Source organism: Emydura macquarii, unplaced genomic scaffold, assembly GCF_026122565.2.
Source record: "Emydura macquarii macquarii isolate MOO-44397 ecotype Brisbane River unplaced genomic scaffold, CSIRO-AGI_Emac_v2 contig_2768, whole genome shotgun sequence".
In the NCBI taxonomy this organism is placed as follows: domain Eukaryota; kingdom Metazoa; phylum Chordata; order Testudines; family Chelidae; genus Emydura; species Emydura macquarii.
The window spans coordinates 44,961,900-44,979,864 of record NW_027132905.1 but is presented as its reverse complement, the minus strand read 5'-3'; the positions used below and the strand labels follow the sequence as shown (position 1 = coordinate 44,979,864).

Below are 17,965 nucleotides of genomic sequence, written 5' to 3'. Positions count from 1 at the left end.
GTAGCAAATGCATGTCTGCACATTGTGTGTTACTCTGTGCTCATGCCTGCTCTGTACATACGGGATGTGGCTCTGTGTACCTGCCTGTGCACAGCATGTACTGCCTGTGGTGGGGGGGTAGGGGGAAATGAAGTCTCCACTGAAATGGTCTGGGGTCTCTAACCCACCTAGGAAGAGTTTCCAGTAACGCTTTTCGGCCTGTCCCTATGTCAGGATCAGGGAACCCCGTCTGGGATCCTGCCCTCCTTCTATCCTCCCCCCCCCCCCCCTCGAGTCTTTAAGGTCAGCGAGGGGCCTGCGTGAAAGCGCCATGCAGAGGATGATGAGGAGTTTCTGGAATCCGAGGAAAGGCCCTGAGTGGTGAGCAGAGGCACATCCCTATAGGTACCAGTGGCAGGAGCCAGGCTGTTGTTTGCCTGTCTTTTTAGAAAGGGTCCAAGCAGTTCTGGGTGCAGGGAGGTGGATGTGAATGTTCCTTGGGGCTGCCTGAGTTTGGCAGGAGAGAGGGGACTCCTCTGGAGTTGGTGCTTTCGCCCTCTGCTTCTGGGATCTGAGGCTATTCTGATTTCTTTTTTCTTTTTGGGGGGGTAGGATTTACTCCTTGTGTCACTACCCCGGTGGCTGCTTTTCTGGAATGTCTTTACCTGGGGGTGTATCATGTCTGGAACTAATTCCGTCCAGCTCTTGCTCCGTCCAGGGAGTTTCCTTCTACCCCGCAGACCTTCTAGCAGCTCTCTCTCACACCCTGCTTTGCTTTTCCCAGCAGCGGTACCTGCTCCATCAGTTTGCCCCCATACTTGTTTGTTTGCAAGCTGAATCTGGGAATAATGGTATGCCCTGCGATCAGCTGACACTCCATCATGCGAGCTCTGGCTAAGTGAAACCTTCCAGTATCTGGGTGTTCCATATATTGCTTACCCATTTATCCCGAGGTTTCAGATGTCTGTGCAAACCTCCAGTGGCATTCTCTGGTATCTAGGTAGCTATTAGATTACATAGGAGATGAAAGCACATAGGAAAGGCTTAGTTTAGACAAGAATTCAAGAGACAGCAGGAGCCATTTCAGACCAGCTGCAAGAGAGCGGCTCTCCGTTGAAGCCAACTGGGATTACACCTGCTTACCTCAGTGCTGCCCTTGAATGCTTGTTAGATGCTAATTCAGACTCTTTGCCCCTTTCTGAGTTGTCCCACTTGGAAATAAAGCCCGTTGGAGTTATGTGGATATTTCTGCACAGAGCTCCTTCCTCTGGGATTAAGGAGGCTCCCCAGTACGACCCTCTGCCTAGGTTCGTACAATACATTATCCTGGCATGCCCCAAAAACGTGCTTTATTCATCATATTAAAGATCTCTCAGGATCCTTTTGCTGTTTCTCTTCCCCCATCCCCGATTGCAAATGTTTGATCTAAAATCTGTTTCTCCTGAAGCAAACTGTTTCAATTCTCCCCTCCCCTCCCCCCCCCCCCAATTTCATTTGCACATGCACAAACTGGTTTGTTGTAAGGTTGCTCTGTAGTGTTGTGCTATGCACACCAGAGCGCGGTGGGGTTTATCCCAGAGGCCGGCCAATCTGCATGTAGGTTTATTGTGAGGCTGATCTCTTTTTGTAGGGGAAGGAGTGAGGTTGGTTGGTTGAGGGGTTTTTGTTGATGGTTTGGGGGGTTTTTTTGACAAAGAGAAGGAGGAAAAAATTTCACTGAAGCACTTGTTTATTTCCTGCCTTTGCAAAACATGCTTAACACTCAGCATATGTAGTTTTCCCTCCTAGTGACTGGCCTGCTAGAGGATAATAACCTACTACTGCTCTCAGCTATGGGTAGCAGTAGTAGCTGAGGTCAATGCTGTGCTGAAGATCCCAGATTCAAACCCTGTTGATGACCCGTGTGAGCCAAGGGTTGTTCCACTTTCACCTTTGCAGACGGGCAAAAGAAGTTTAATTTTGGGCCTCGCAGTCTTTTCATTTGCTATGCAGTGCAGTTGTAGCTGTGTCGGTCCCAGGATATTAGAGAGAAGGCGGGTGAGGGTACTATCTTTTACTGGACCCACTTCTGGCTACAGTTACGCTGCATGCAACAATGGAAGGTATCGAATTTAGCTGCCTGAAATGGAAACTCCACAACATGAAGAAAAAGGAAGCAAAACTTAACAGCGACATCTACTTCCTGAGCAAATGCAAGAAACAAAACATCACCCCCAGAGGTCTCGCCTCCTATAACCCTCACAGAAGTTGGTCCAATAACAGATATTGCCTCACTCACCTTGTGTCTCTACTTATAGTGCTGTCAGTGAGCAAGGTGTTAGGCAGACATACCACTGCTCTCTTCCTCAAGGAGTCTATGATCTAAAGGTATCGAGGGTGCAGGGTGGCGGAGAGGTGAGAAGGCAATAATAATAACCTAGAGGCTCCTAGATCCTGTAGAACCCCAAGTGCTTTTTGAAGCAGGGGATTAAATGAGCTAGGTGCACATCAAATGAGGGGCTGGTCTAGACATCTGGGACAGCCTGAAAGGCTGCCTGCTACACGCTAACTTAGGAAAAGGGAGCAGTGAGATGGCAAACAGAGACACTGGGGTGAGATGTCAGAGGAGATGGGAGAGTGGTCAGAACGGAGGGTCTGAAAGTGGGGAGAGAACCTTGGACCTGCTACAGAAGAGGGTGTGTGTGTGTGTCCGTCTCCAAATTCGTGGGGATGGAGTTCAGAGTTCTGGTTCAGGTCTATTTCTACCCCAATTCAAGCAAAAACATATTCTTTGTAAAACTTTAGCAGCACAATGCTCTGGAAAGAGACTAGTGAGTCCAGCTACATGCAGGGACCTAGAGGCAAAAGACTCATGTTTTGGTAATGTGAGGCCTGATTAGTATTATTTTCCCCACTCACCTATGTACGATCAGCACCTGCAGTTCCCACGGACTTCAGTAGGAGTTCTGTGTACTCTACGCCTCTGGAAAATGAGGCTTGATGTATTTCCTAACGCAGGTAAGCTTTTGACCTGTTAAATGGCTAACAAATGTCTACACACACAGAATAGAAGGTGAGGGGTGAATGTGGAGAGTCACTGTAGCAGTAATTTACAGAGCTAAATTCAACAGTGATTTCAGTGAAGTTACACTAGGTAGACTTTCGTCTGTCCTGACTCCAGATTAAAATTCTCTAAACTCGTTTGGTATTTGTGTTTGTTTTAAACATTCCTCTGACCCTCATAAAAAAAAATCTGTATGACAATAATATCCATCTAGGGAATTTTCCACTAATGGGGGAAATAGCACAGGAAGATAAGGTAATACCTGATACAATGTTTGTTGAATAAGCCGTTGTTGTGAATAAACTATTGTATCAGGTGTTACCTTGCTCTCTGTCGGCAGGTGTTGTGTATTGCCAGAGTGTGGCCAAGCTGATAACATGGGTGAGATAATAGTGGCTTTAATGGCATTAATGAGAAAGGGAAACTATGAAACTGCTCCCTCTCCTCCTTTAGAAGGAGGACAAATAAGAATTTCAACCTCTTACAAAAGTTACCTCTCGACACCTCTGAACAAGAAACATCCCGCCTTCCACTCTTGAAGTGTGGGAGATTGCAGAATTCCCACATCCTTGAGTGGCGTGAAATCCGTGGAGTGCAGAAGACCTTGGTTTTAACATTTATTCAGATGACCCCGACATCATAAATGGCATGGGACTCTGTTCATCTTGGAAACTGATGGGCCGAGTTGCCCCTGCTGAGATTTGAATCTGTGTTTATGGGAAGTCCCGATCTTGAAAGTTGAGGGTAAAATTTTCAGGGGCTCCTAAGTGACATTTTCAAAGTGACTTAGACATTTTGAAACCAGCGTCTCATTTGGAAACCAGTGAAAGGCAATGGGATTCCACCTCCTAAATCAGTGGTTCTCAACCCTGGGGGTACGCAGATGTCATCCAGTGGGTAGATATTTGCATAATTTTACAACAGGCTACATAAAAAGCACTAGCAAAGTCAGTACAAACTAAAGTTTCATACAGACAATGACTTGTTTATACTGCTCTGTGTACTATACCCTGAAATGTAAGTACAATATTTATATTCCAATTGATTTATTTATAATTGTATGGTAAAATGAGAAAGTCAGCAATTTTTCAGTAATAGTGCATTGTGACACTTTTTTGTATTTTTAGGTCTGATTTTGTAAGCAAGTAGTTTTTAAGTGAGGTGAAATTTGCGGGTACGCAAGATAAATCAGACTCCTGAAAGGGGTACAGTTGTCTGGAAAGGTTGAGTCCTAAATCCCTTTGGTTCTCTTGAAAATGTCACTCTGATCACTTAGAGTGGGATTTTTCAAAGCATCTATTCTGTAGCTTCTTCCATTGCTCTCATCATGGTATCTAAGTGCCTGCTCCCAAGGACTTGTGCTCCTTGAGGGCTTTTGAAAAAAATCTCACCCCCAAGCCTCACTCTAACCTGGAGGCTGTACTATAATCCCAAAGAGTGCAAGTGGAGTGTTCTGTGCACAGAAGGGTTTCAACTCTTCAAACAAAGAAATACAAAATAGTTCTTCCGGCCGGCTCCCCAGAACGCAGAGCTGTGATGAGACGCGACAACATTCCTTGCCCTGTGCATAACTCCTTGCAGAGCAGTTGGAACATCTGCCTATGTGTCCCTTGTGGGGACGACATAGTAACACCTCTGAGTCCATTTTGCAGGGAAGTTAGCATGAAGCCCCAGTGTTTTGGAGGCAGAATAACAGTTCCCAACAGGCGACTAGTACAGCCTGTCTCCTCGAGGGAAAGGCAGGAGAGTTAAAAACACATGAACCATTGTCTTGTTTCCTATAAGGGAGTCTTAGCTGAAGGGGCTTATGGAGCTGTGTGGCTTTAATCTGAAACCTTTATTTTTGCCTCTGAACACACTGTAGGAGCAGAAGTTAGCTATCAAGATGATGCCCCAGCTTATCTAAAGCAGCCTTGTCGCTGAAACAAGGACCCCTTACGCTGATGAGAACGGGAGACTCTGGTAAGAGAAACTGGTGAAGTCCAATAATGAGAGAGAAACTGTGTAAGTTCTGCTGAATGGTACCCTGCTAACTACATTGTTCATGGGTGTGGGGTTGCTCTCTACTCTGGGATCCCCTCTTGACAGACATTCTCCCATGGGGGGTGTGGGTCAGTATTATCCCTGTATTTTAGAGATCAGGACGCTGAGTTGCAAAGTGCTTGTGCCTGGTCTCAGATCGTGCGGTGGACTAGCCGCAAATAGAACCCAGGAGTCCTGACTCTTAGTTCCTTGCTCTAAGCGCGACATGACGCTGAGGGAGGCAATAAAGTCTTCAAGGCCCAGACTGAGGAGAGATCACTTGATAGGGTGCCACTGGAATTGCAGGACACCAGAACAAGTCCCTATCCCCTTAGAAATGCAATCCGTGTCCTCCCCCTCCTCCCTGGATGGTTCCTGACAATTCTCTTCCCTGCAGCTGTGCCTGTGATCACTTGTTCGGCCAATTCTCTTCTCCCCACCCCCCTCGCCCCGCTGGGCTGCACACAGACGTGCTGGTAAGTAAAGGGGAAAAAGCCAGTAGTCCCCCCTCTGCCCCCTTGCTGCACCCTCCAACATAAACTCCCCTGATTTTATCATTCTAAAGAGTAAATGTTACCTCAGTGACCGAGGTTTCTCCCTCTTCCCACCCCAGGGCCAGTGGGGTTTCTGTCATATTGGTTAAACCCTGATGGTCACCTTGCAGTACCTGCAATGCCACTAATATACCTTTAGGGTGACCCCCCTTTTCTTCCCACCCCTGCCGCCACCTGTCCCGGAGAGTCCCTGCTGAATGCTTTTGGTGCTGCAAAATCCAGGCACTGTTGCTCAAGCATCTGCCCAGGAGGGATATTGGCTGCAGGAGGATAGTGTCTGTTCGACAGAGGGGAGGGAATGGGTGAGGACATGAGCCAGAGGAAAGTGTTGCTGGGGAGCGTTCACGGGGCGACCTCTCTAGCTAGTCCTGAGGTGGCACCCCAACCTCTTTGCTAGGCTTTCTCCCCCCAGCGTGTATCCTGTGCCTCCCCACGCAAGCGCGAGGGCCAGGCAAAGTGCTGCCGGAAACCCTGCTCCTCACAACGGCCTCTGTGCTTCTAGCCCCGGTGCATGACTGGCCCCTGCCAGCACAGAGAGCGTCCCTTCCCCGTTCCAGAGCAGAGCCCCGTGGTGGACCAGTACCATCCTTCGGGAGCTTCCGAAGGGCTGTCGCTGACGGCGAGCAGTTGTCATGTAGGCTTCCGTGCAGCAGGCCAAGTGACATTTGAATACAATCCATCCCAAAGACAAAGGGGGGAAGCAAAGCAGGGGATGGGCCCCCAGTTGGCCATGTCTGCCTCTTGGCTGCTTCTCCGTGCTGGATGGAGGAGTCAGGGCTCTGCTTGGCCAGGAACGTGCAGTTTTGGGTCTTGGTGGCAGAGGAGGGTCCTGCACGGGCCCCTCGAGGCGTAGGGAAGGAAGGACACCGGAGCTTAGCCAACGGGCAGGGACAGAGCTGCTCTGACCAGTGGAGTCTTAGCTGTGGATTAGCCTGGTGGCCCTCCAGCCCCGCCCCAGCAGCGTGAGTCAGCGAGGCTGTGGGTGGCCGGTCTATTGACCCAGACTCTAGGATGGGCGTCTTTATCTATCATCGCCTCACGGCCAAACCCGCCGGTCCAGCAGCGACGCGCCTCGGGTGGAGGTGGGGGCCGCTGCAGGCAACGCTGACAGCTGCTGTGTTTATTGCCTGCTAATACCTCTTACCAGGCTGCTGCGTTAATAAGTCACGGGCGCTTTAGGTGGGGCTTAAAGTCCTCTGGAAAATGTGCAGTGAGTCCAGGCCTCTCCGAGGGTTCTGAATCGTCCAGCTGCACACTTGGCAGTCAGCAAGTGCTATAGAGCCGAGCCAGCTAGGAGAAGGGCTGACTCTGCTTCCAGGAGCCAGGGCAGTATTACGCTGGCTGGGGGTGTATTTACTTCGCAGCTTTACTTTGCCTGGGCTTCTCCAACAATCCCCCACTGCCTGCCAGGACTGGGTCCCTTAGTGCCCCGGAACAAGAGGATTCCTGTGCCCTGGGTCAGCGGGCATTGCCCGTGCAGACACACACACTAGAGTAAAAGTGTGTGCAAGCTCTCAGCTTATGGGCCTCCTGGCTTTTCCGTGCTGGCCTCCTGACTCCTATCCACCCTCGAAGGGATTTCATTCCTTTCCATCGGAGAAACTCCTGAAATAGGGGGCGGCGCAGAGCAGTGAAGCTCTCAAGTTCTGGTCATTACAAAAAGGGCCATTTGGAGTGATGAACCTAGAACAGAGGGGCTCTGTATCCCTCTGCCAGCCTCCTGAGCCAGCCAGGCCTCCTCAGACAGGCCGACCCTCAGCCATTTCAGATTGTTGGGCCCCTCGGACAAGGCTGCAGCGAAGGCTCAAAGGAAGGGGTGCTGGGGCAGTCCTGGCCATGGGGCAAGTGTGTGCTAGCTCACCCACTGTATCGGAAGAGTACTCCAGTGGGGTTCCCCGCCTCCCGACGTGTGACGCAAGGGAAATGTGGAGCAGCAACTCCAGTGCCCCGAGTGGCATTTTGAGTCTTGAGTTTGGTCCCCTTGTTCGTGGTGCTGTTGGGCCTGGGATTGTTTAAGTGCAGACCCAGGGCACTCCTGGGGCGGAAGAGGAGAGAGATTGGTTGCCTTGGACCCTCCTGGCCTGATGAAGCAGGAGAATGATGCTTGTGAGGGAACCTCATTCCTGTGGGTAGGGCAGGAGTTTTCTCTGCCAGAGACTCTGGTGCTGGGGTTGTGGCCTGTCAAGCCAGGGGAATAATCCTCTCAGCCCCACCCTGTGTCCTCTGTGCTGTAAATAGGGCTGTCCCGCCTCTCCCCTCCCACCCCCCCATGGACTCAAGGCTGGTTCTTATCTGCTGCCTGCAAGAGTGCACGTTCGCTTCCTTGTCTGCCTGCACACGTGACCTATGCCCAGAGCACAGGTTGAGCCAGTCCAGGAAACACCGAAGGGTGAGGCTCCCTGTTTACTCTCTGGTTCAGTGAAGGGGCTGGGGCAGGAGGGGAAGTAAAGTTTTGCATAGCTCGGGAACGTGTGTGCTGCCCGCTCCATAGACACCCTGCCCTGCTGACTGGAAGCTGGCACTAACTCTGCTGCACTCCATAGGCTGCTGGCCCCAGCTCTGTCTCTTAGCCTCAGCAACACGGATGCTGGCTGATCTGTTGTGACTCCAGTCCCTGGAGTAAACGGGGGCATTGGGTCACTAGGAGTCTTGCTCTGTCGACGGAATGAGGTGACTGGGGGACTCCAAATGCCTGCAGATCTCAGCTTTCTCAGGATAATGCAACTTGTAGATTTTTATTTTATTTTTTTTAATTTTTCAGTCCGTTTATGAGGTTTTCTGTGTCCAAAACCACTTACTTTGGACTGACTTTAAATCTTAGATCCCCTGCACTCTTGGATAATACTTGGCATGCCTGTAATGCTTTTACTTTCAAAGCATTTTACAAATGTTCATTACTTAAGCAAGCCTCGTATCACCACGTGATGTAGGCCACGATCATTGCTCCCATTTGGACAGGTGGGGAAACTGAGGCAGAGACAAGTTAAGCACCTTGCCCAAGGTCTCAGGGAGTGAGTGTAGGAGCTGGGAGTTCCTATGCTTGGTACATTAAACCCCACTTCTCTGAGTGAAGAACCATAGATGGAGTTCTTTCAAGAAAGGTGTATAGGGAGATGTTTGATGTGGGTTGGAGACCAATGACTCTTTAGCAGAGTTTGGGAACGGAAGATGGGGTGGGGGGAAATCTCATATCATGGCAATTCTTTTAGTCAAGTCACACAAGTGAAAGACTAGTTAAACAGTCCTGAAAATGAGAGATCACCAGTTTGTCTTAACACCATGGGAATGTGGGTTCTGGACCTGATCCAAAGCCTGCTGAAATCAATGGGAATCCTTCCCCCATTGAGTTCAGGGAGTTTGAATCAGGCTCTTAATGACAACCTTGGCAAATGAAGGCCCAGTCTTACTCAGTGAACAGATGCAGCAGTGCAAGTTCCTTCTTTCTCTCCCCCCCCCTCCCCCCAACCACTCCGGCCTCATGTTGCCTCAGCCCTGACCTAGAGAGACCCCATTTCTGGGGTGGATGGGTAGCTCCTTATCCATGGCCCATTCAAGCCTTGGCACCTCTGCCGCTTAGTTCCAGTGGTGTGGGCAGAGATGTGGCACCTCGGGACTGGACTGAGGACACTGAATTTCTGCTGTCTCAGGGCTTGTAAACTCCAAAATTAGGACTTTTTCTAAAAAGAAACGTTTCTCTCTGCTGCGTCACTGTGTGTAAACGTTGCTGAGATTTTGCAGATAACTACGGCTCTGATTCTGCCGATTACTTACACACATGCTAAAGGGCTTTGCTGAATAAGGCTGGACTTAAGCATGTGCTTTGCTGGCCTGAAAGCTGATGTACTTTATCAGGAATCCTTGTGTGTGGTTGGCATCAGATGCCGACCTTGAGGTGGGAGGCTATGTCGTAGCTTTGAGGTGTCTTGAAAGGTCGCACGTCTGTTAACGTTAATGCAGTAACACAAATGTGCTAGGCAGTCCTTGCGCACATTAGATCATACAACCATCTCAGTTAAAAGCGGACAAGGGGGCAGGGAAAGGCAGGGTCTGTGTTACACTATAGCCCCAAGCTCATGCAGCCGCGTTGGTTAGTAATCCTGTATCTTGAGGGTTTTGTTAAACGTAAGATTGTTACCAAGAGTGGAAGCTCAGGGGCCCCCTGAAGAAATGTGGGTTGGTCGGTCGGATTTAAGCAGAGGCTTGGATGAAAGGGTGGAAGCGCGTTGGATTTGGTACCTCGTGGAGAATGGAATTCCAGGCGTTGGGGTTGTCTCATGGAAGAAGGCACAAGTGTGAAGGTGGCAGCAGGGGCTGTACACAGTTCGACAGATCAGCTTGTAGGGGAAGCCGTCATGGAAAATATATTTTCCCCTGGAGTTGCTGATATGCGTGTAAAAGCCATGGCCTTCTCTTGCTCTGAAACAGGAACATGAAGTTGTCTAGACCAGTGATGGCAGAGATACTGGTGGGGATTGGTGGCTCTTTACACAGGATGCTTTCAGGGCGATGTGTGCAGTGCATTTTAAATGTGCCTCTCCTCTTAAAAAGGGAAGGATGCATCTAATTAGTCTGGTTTTGCACCCTCTTAATGATACCCTTTATTGTGTATCCTGGGTTGGATGACAATAATGGGAAAGACAAATCCATGCAACGAGTTGAGCAGTCCAGTGGACTAGTCTTCACTACTGAGTTAACCTGGGTAATAGGCCCTTGGATCTGAGCCCAGGTTGGCCTAGCTCGGGTGTGAGCAGCCACGCTACAAAACCAGACTCCAATTACTGGGTCCACACCGGTGCTGCACCCACCTTTGTAGGGAGCTAAGACTTTTCTGGGGGCGTATCCCATGGTTCTTAGCCCTAGTAAGCTGAGCTGCTTTAGGATTTTCTCCCAGTAAATTGTGGAAAAACTTGTCTGTCCTTCTGGGTTTGCAGGGGAATTGTGGGAAGGCACTGGAGGACTATCAGCACTCGAGGGGTTTAGCCTTTGTCCTCACTGCAAAGCAGGTGGGTTCCCAGCCCGAGTGCAGCACCTGGGCTTTATTTTGTAGACCCAGATGGGTCAGCCAGCCCGGCCATAAAGTCCCATCCCACCCACCCAGGCAAGAGCCTGTGTTGATTGCAACAGAGGCCAGCCTGATCAGCAGCAAAACAGCTCTGTCCTCTACTGAGTCACTGGCTGCTGCCTTTAGTGCATCTTCCCATCAGATTTTGGCCTGTTGCCTCCCGTCAGAGGTGGATTCAGCCAGGATCGGGTGGCTGGGCCTGGCAGCTGTGGAGGCACCAATGGCCCGAGAGCACGTCTGTGGGGCAACCAGTTCTCCCTCCATGCCTTCGGTGGGGCTGAGAGAGGAACATCAAGGCGCCCGTAGGCTTGCTAGAAGAGTTAGTGTAGGGGCCTCATACCTTAGTCAGTGCCTCTGTGCCCCAGTGCCCTGCAGACGCTAACTCTGGCTGCAAGGCGGACAGCGGTGCTCTTTAGACTCTGACTCACTTTTCCCCAGGGTAGCGCGCCGACTGCTCTGTAACGCTGACCCCTGTGCAGAGAGAGCCAGCACCAGTCCCACTTTCCGGGCTTCAGCTGGTTTGAAATAGTGCCCTGGTGGCCCTCTGTGCAGGGCTGAACTTTATCTCCAGGTGGGGGTGGAAGGCGGCCAGCCAGAGAAGAACTGAAGTCCTGGTATGAAGCTCAGGGTATGATCAGCAGGTGAGATCGGGCGAGCCTTGGACTGCCCTTTGCCCAGCTCTGTCCCTGTTCCTCCTTCACCTCTCCCACCGGCAGCACGGCTGGGGACAGCCCTCCCTTCCTCTCAGTGGCAGGGTCTGTGTGAGCTGCCCAGCTGAAGTGCCGGGATGAAGCTGCCTTCCTGAAATAGAAACGCCCATTGATATCTTGGGGCTTGGACCCTGCTTTTATCGCTTCTCTGTAATCTCTCCTCCACCCTGTCCTTCCCCACCATGCTCCCTATTTCTGTGTTCCTGTGTGTCTCACTCCATCGTCTCTTACACCTGCTGTCTCTGCCCATCACATAAGCACAGGGGAGAATGCAGGGGAACTGCTGGCGCTGTCTCTCCGCTTTCCCTTTGGTTCTGATTTCGTTTCAGACAGAAAGCTAATGACTCACTGCAAAGATATCTTCCCTGTTTCCTCATTTGCTCCAAGGTTCCCTGACAGGAGGGTGTCGAGGAGCAGGGTGGGGCCAGTGCCGCACAAAGAATGCTGAAACCCCTGGCGTAGGAGTGGGACCGCGGTGTGCAGCAGGTGTACGCCCGCACCGGGAGCCAGCGCTGGGCTACGGTGCTGCAGTGCCAATCCCAGAGGCAGGAGAATGAAGGTTAGAGGGGAACTAGGACAGACGTCCTGTGCTAATTCATGGCAGGAGGGGAACCGACGCGGGAGAGCCTTACGAAACCGGTTCATATCTATTCTAGGCCGCCTCCTTACAATACATGTGTCTTTCAGCTGTGGATTTAAAAAAAAAAATCGGTGCAGGAGGGAGATGTTAAACAGTCTTAGCTTCTTGGTAGGCAGTTTGGATGCTGTGGGAAATTGGGGGAGAGATATTGAGATGTGATGGTAATAAGCGCTTGCAACAGTAACAGGCTAAGGCCAGCCCATGGTTGACTTGGTGGCAGTTCAAGATGCAGTGTCAGTTTCCTAAACCGCCAACCCTGGGACAATGCAGCACTGAAGTGAAAGCTCTGGGAAGAAGTGGACCCAAAACCCGGGATCCAAATGTCCCAGAGCTGTGAGGAAATTCAGGTGGTGGTGGGGGAGGAGGCAAACTTTTGTGACTCAGACTTGTCAGCTGTTTTTTAAGTAGACCCAGTGTTTGAACTTGCAGGTGGCAAGAATCCGAGAAGTCGTCTTTCTAGCTCGTTCCCTTTGAAAAGGAAGTTTGATTCCAAGGCTGGGAGATGTCTGGGGCTCTGGGAATTTCCTCTGTGTGCTAGCTCAGAGCGGGGAGAGCAAACTGCAGACTCTCTGTGTGGGGTTGGGCTTGGTTGGTTTGTTTCGAGTGGGGGGTGGTGATGTGGCCATCTTCCTCATCCCGCCCCCTTCTTCGGTTTGTGATGCCTGTGACTCTTCTTTTATATGGTTCGTATGGGGTGAGAATAGGTCAGGATGGCTTAACCAGCCTCTGTAGAATACGAGTTGCTTAAAATGACCAACTGACCGACTTGGGGTGAGTGTTCTCCTCCTATAATTCTGGGGTCCACCCACAAACTGATGGGCAGATGTTAGCCTCGCTGGTGGTGTGGTCTGACTAGAAACAGGATGCACTGGGCACCTCCAGGCGGGAAGGATCTCTCTGCTCATGAAACTTCCAGCAAGAGTTGCTTAAAGTCTTCAGAGAAGCATCTAAACTTGTGAGGGCTTCTCTGAAACTATGGGACTTGACCCATCCCTGCAAGAAACTTGCAACAGGTTCTCAGTTTCTCCAGTCCCTAAATGGGGGTCTCCGGCCAGTTCATTCAGCAGGGTCCAGAGTCTTCCCTGGCGTAACTCCACTGACTTGGGTAGAACGACATGACGCTGGAAATGAATTTGGCTCCTTCTTTGTTTATTTCGTTAAATGGAGGCTTTCAGCAGCAGAGAGCTGTGTTCCCATGGGGGGCAAAATGCCATCCCGGCGGCCCTTCTTCTTAACACATTCCCTCCCCTTTATTGGAACACACTCTTTCTCGCTCCTGCAGGAGCGTCTTCTCCCCTGCTTCACTGAGTGTGTCTGCACTGCAACCAACCAAACACAGCGAGTCTCGAAACCTGGGTCTGCAGACGTGGTCTTGCAGGGCTCATGCTACGGCACTAAAAATAGCAGCAGAGACGTTCCCACTCAGCGTCTCAGACCCTCCAGTCCAAGCGGGAATGTCTGCACTGCTATGTTTAGCGTCATAGCCAAGCTCTACCAGCCTGAGTCTGTAGACCTGGGCTCTGAGAGTCCCTGCTGCGGGTGTGGGGATCTCTTTGTGCAGTGTAGATGTACCCAAGGAGGCTTTCTTGCTTGGTAATAGAGTGACTCACGTTAACTTCTCTTTGTGGCTTAATCTGTTGCATTGTGATATGATCCACCAAGCAGTTCCTTCCTGCTTGCTAGTCCACCACCCAGACAGGTAGGGCAAGGGTGAAGCATGGAATCCGCCACTTCTGTGTCCCACCAATATCGCAAATGAGCCGGCAAGGCCCAATAAAGAACACAATAGATTGAGATCTAAATTCAGAACTGGTGTGAGCTGGTGTAATTCGCATACTGCAGGGCTGGATTGTACCAGGAAAGGCAACCAGAAGCGGGCTTGGGCAAGACAAAAAAGTTTCTCCTTCTTACATATCATCTCCCCACCCCAAAGATCCTGTTGACGGCCTTTCCTGGTGCAAACTCCATGTTTCTGCCCCCGTAGCTTGCAAGCTACACCAAGACAGGTGAACAACTTAACCACGTACACCTTTCACCAACATCTGTATTGCTTCTGACTCTAGCCCTCGGATGCTAATGTGCCAGGTGCTAAAATGCTTGCTGCCCTTAGTCGCATTGCAAAACGAGCACCGAAGCAGAAAGCTTGCCAGAAATATGTAGTCACAGTAAGTTAGCCAAGAACTTGGAGCACAGGGAAGTGAAACAATTGCTGCTTGGCCAGGCTACCTAAGTCCAATGCAGTCTCTCCATTGACTCTCCAGGACCAATGCCTCCAAGCAAATCTCTTCAAACTCTCTTACTAAATCAGGAACCTTTTTTTGTTCCCTTTAAGACTTCAAAGCTGCTTCTGAGGCAGTCCACCCTAGATAACCTCACTCTGGCTGGAAATGAAAGAGCAGATAAATTCCCCTCCCAAGAGCTGGACAACCTTCTTCAGCGTCACCAGTGCCTGCCTTTTCTGCAGCGGCATTGAAATAATCTGAATTAAATTATCCTGGCTCTCTGCAAAGGAAGATGATGCTTGCCCCCTCCCCCACCTTCACATCCTTCCTGCAGCTTGTAAAAATCCATTGCAATGCTTAAAGGATCACTGACTGACTGTCAACCTGTTTGGGCCCCAACTTTTGGTGGTAAATCTCAGAGGAGGCATGGGTGTTTCCTGCTTGGGAGAAATCCAGACCTCCCAGGCTCATGGTGTGGCATAAAGATTGTAGTAGCCCGCCATCAAATATTCCCCGGGCATGCCTACGTGTGCACTAATAAAGATTTCTCACACTCAGTTGTCTGGGGTGGGGATTCCATTAACACATCTGACACTCAGATCTTAGGTCCAATTGAAGGAAAAAATTGCCTTTTTAGAATAACTCCTGATGGAATGGGAGGACGAGCCGTCTTCCTCGGAATGTCCTAATTACTTACAGATATTCAGAGCTTCAGATTGTAAACTCTTTAGGTCAAGGATACTCTTTCTTACTCTGCACCTAACACAGTGGGGCCCACGCTTGGCTGGTGCCTCTAAGCGCTATTACAAAGCAATTGAATTAATGATAATAGTCAGGCGATCATGTGTTTCCGCTGGGCCAAGACAGTATTTATTTCTGGATTTATAAAATAGTCCCAATAGGACATTTTAAAGCCCTTCCTCAAACAAGCTGCTTCTCTGTCCCACCCCAACTGCTGCTTCCCTTCCTCCCGCCCCCTCCCTCACATGCACACAATTAAAAGAATATTGGCTCTGCCAACCCAAAACCTCTGAGGTGCACCTGATTTCATCTTCAGAGACACACGGGATTTGGGAGATCATCTGTTGCTTTCTTGCTTTAGGTGCTGCATTATCTAAAAGGTATTCGCTCCTGGCGCTCTTGGCAATGATGAAACAAAACTCCAAGCAGAGCTCCCTGCACACCTGCCAGGACCTAGACTCTGACTGGTTAGACCTGATGGAGAGATGGAATTGTGTATATGGTTCCAGCAAATTGCAGTTGAACGCTGGCATAGATTAACACTAAATAGCTGAGAGGCACTGATGTAGCATTCGCCACCTCCTCTTCCCCACTTCGGATGTCGCAGGTGCATTCAGCTGAGCTGCTCTCCCAGGGAGGTTTGAATAAAAGGCTAGAGGGGGGTTATAATGTTGGCTAATACGCCCCTACAGCAATAGCAGGGCTGCCTCATTGGTATCCTCCTATTGGTATCCTCCTTTGATAAATCACTTTGAGCTCTACAGATGAAAAGCACATAGAAGAGCTAAATATTAGCTGGCTTTAACCCGGCCAAATCATTGCACTAGGTAGCATGGAGATCTGAAACCTACTCGGTCACTTAGCCTGCCTCTCTTGCCCCTTCCATACAAGATTGTTCCCTACAGTATCTTCTCCAGGGCTTTGTTCTGTCCAGTTTTCAGTGGTCCAAGTGATGGGGCTTCTACCACTTCTCCAGGGAAGCTGTTCCAGTCTCAGAGCTCTGGCAGTCCGGCATAAAAGCAGAGTGGGTGACTTGAGGAAATACCAGTGGCTCCTCCTCCCTCTTCTGCATTTGACTGCGTTGTGCCCCTTCAGGACCTATCACAGAACTATTTGCTTTTGAGATAAAGGCTGACTTGTTTTGATACTGGGGAATATTGGAGTGCTGGTGAGGTCACTGTTCAAACAAGGTAGCCAATTCCAGAGTCTGGCACATCTCTGTAAGGGCAGATAACTCACCAGCTGGGGAGGCAATTGCTGTAAAGAAGGCATGACCCTTGACTCTCCTGCTAGGGTGAGAAGGCTGCACAAACAAAGGGTTCGATGGTTAACAATTGCCTCCTCTGGGGTGAACTGATTTCACTGCCAGTCGTCTCTGCCCTTTCCTGCGCCATCTTTATTGGCATGCAGTTAAGGTGCGTCACTCCTTCAGTTAGCCTCTCAGACAGATGTCCCATTGAGTTTAAGGACAGACGGGACCATTGACGATCAGCTGCGCTGACCTTCTGCTTAACACAGGGCACAGAACTTCCACCGGTCAGTCCAGCGTGAAGCCCAGTCCTGGGTTAGACTAGAGGCCTTTTAGGAAGATATCCCACCATGCTGTAAGGACTCCAAGAAACTGCCACATCCCTTGGTAATCTGCTCCAGAGGCTAGATCTTCTAGGGGGGAAACTGGAAAAAAAATCTTATTTCCAGTTTGCGTTTTCCTAACCTCAACTTCCAGCCAACGGGTCGTCTTGTGCCTTTGTCTGACGGGTTAAAAAGTATTTGGTTTCTGTCCCGAGAAGATGCAGTTTCACTGGGAGCAAAACTGGGTCACCAAAAGAGAGAAGTTGGGCTCTTATTCTGGTGCTGCCCCTCACCCAGCTACTGTCCACGCAAATCTGAGTTTGGTACTATTACTATAAACCACTGCTCCTCACATGTGGCCACTGGGGACTTTTCTTGCAGCCACAGCCTCCTGGGCGGTGATGGGAGGGACAAAGAAGTGGCTGGAGAGATAAATGCTGGAGGAGCAGGCTGCTGGTGAGTTCCCCACCTTCCCAGGGGCAGTGGGATGTGGGCTTCAGATCTGAGGTGGCGGATGCCATGCTCTGGCTGTGTAGCGGCAGGTTTCAGCTCTGGGCTCCCCACCCCCTCCCCACTGCCTCCTCTGGCCCCAGGCTTTGGCCATGAGCCAGCGGGCCACAGCCCCTGGCCGCAGGACTTCGGGCTCCGGCCCAGGGGCCCTGGCCATGGAGCTTCAGGCTCAGGCCCCCGGCTGTGCAGCAGCAGGCTCCGGTCCCAGGCTCATCGCCCCCTCCCATTTTCCCCAGCCCCCCACCCACCCCCGTATCACCCTTGGCCCCCGCTGCCTCCCTACCCACCTCCCCATCCAGGCTTAATTTGTCCCTGGGTTTGCCAAGGCTGAGTAAGTCTGCTGTGAAAAGTGGTATTTGTATGTTTGTTAGTTTCACGGCAGACTTAACTAGTTAGCTGGGAGTCTGTGAAATGTGATATTAACAAACATACAAATATCATTTCTTACAGCAGCAGAGGTACTAGCTAGCAAGTCTTAAAAAAAAAAAAAAAAAAAAAAAAGAGCAACCAAAAAACCAAAAAAGACAAGAACGTGCAAAGCGCCTTATTTGTATTTCTCTTCAGTTTGGGTCCAGTAAAGAATAGAGACAACTGTACATTATTTTTATTATTGAGTCTGCAAGAAAACCCAAACAACTCTACATAAATAAAAGATAATGATTTGGACATGTATATGTGCATATTTGTTTGTTTTTCCTAAAGTTTATTAAGTATTTTAGGAAAAATTGTCAGAGAGGCTACCAAAAATTTTGTTGCGAGAACCCCTGCTATAAACCCAGACTAGCAGGGAGGTAGGAGGTAAAAAAAGAGAGGGCGTTGTGGCTATTAGATAGAGATGCCAGCTAAACACCCAAAGAAAAATAGAGAGTCAGGAAAATCTGTATTGAAGTGAGGCTGGGCTTGTGTGGTT

At 50.1% G+C, this 17,965-nt stretch overlaps 1 long non-coding RNA gene across 2 annotated transcripts; it reads left to right on the top strand.

Annotated features, from left to right (window-relative positions):
• Positions 1 to 4,884: 4,884 nt before the first annotated feature.
• Positions 4,885 to 17,721, top strand: LOC137165522 (uncharacterized). 2 transcript variants are annotated; one of them, XR_010923400.1, is made up of 3 exons: positions 4,885 to 4,984; positions 16,927 to 17,001; positions 17,620 to 17,721. It is a non-coding gene; the product is annotated as an uncharacterized lncRNA (long non-coding RNA). The 2 variants fall into 2 exon arrangements; XR_010923401.1 differs by lacking the exon at positions 4,885 to 4,984 and adding an exon at positions 11,777 to 11,929.
• Positions 17,722 to 17,965: the final 244 nt, after the last annotated feature.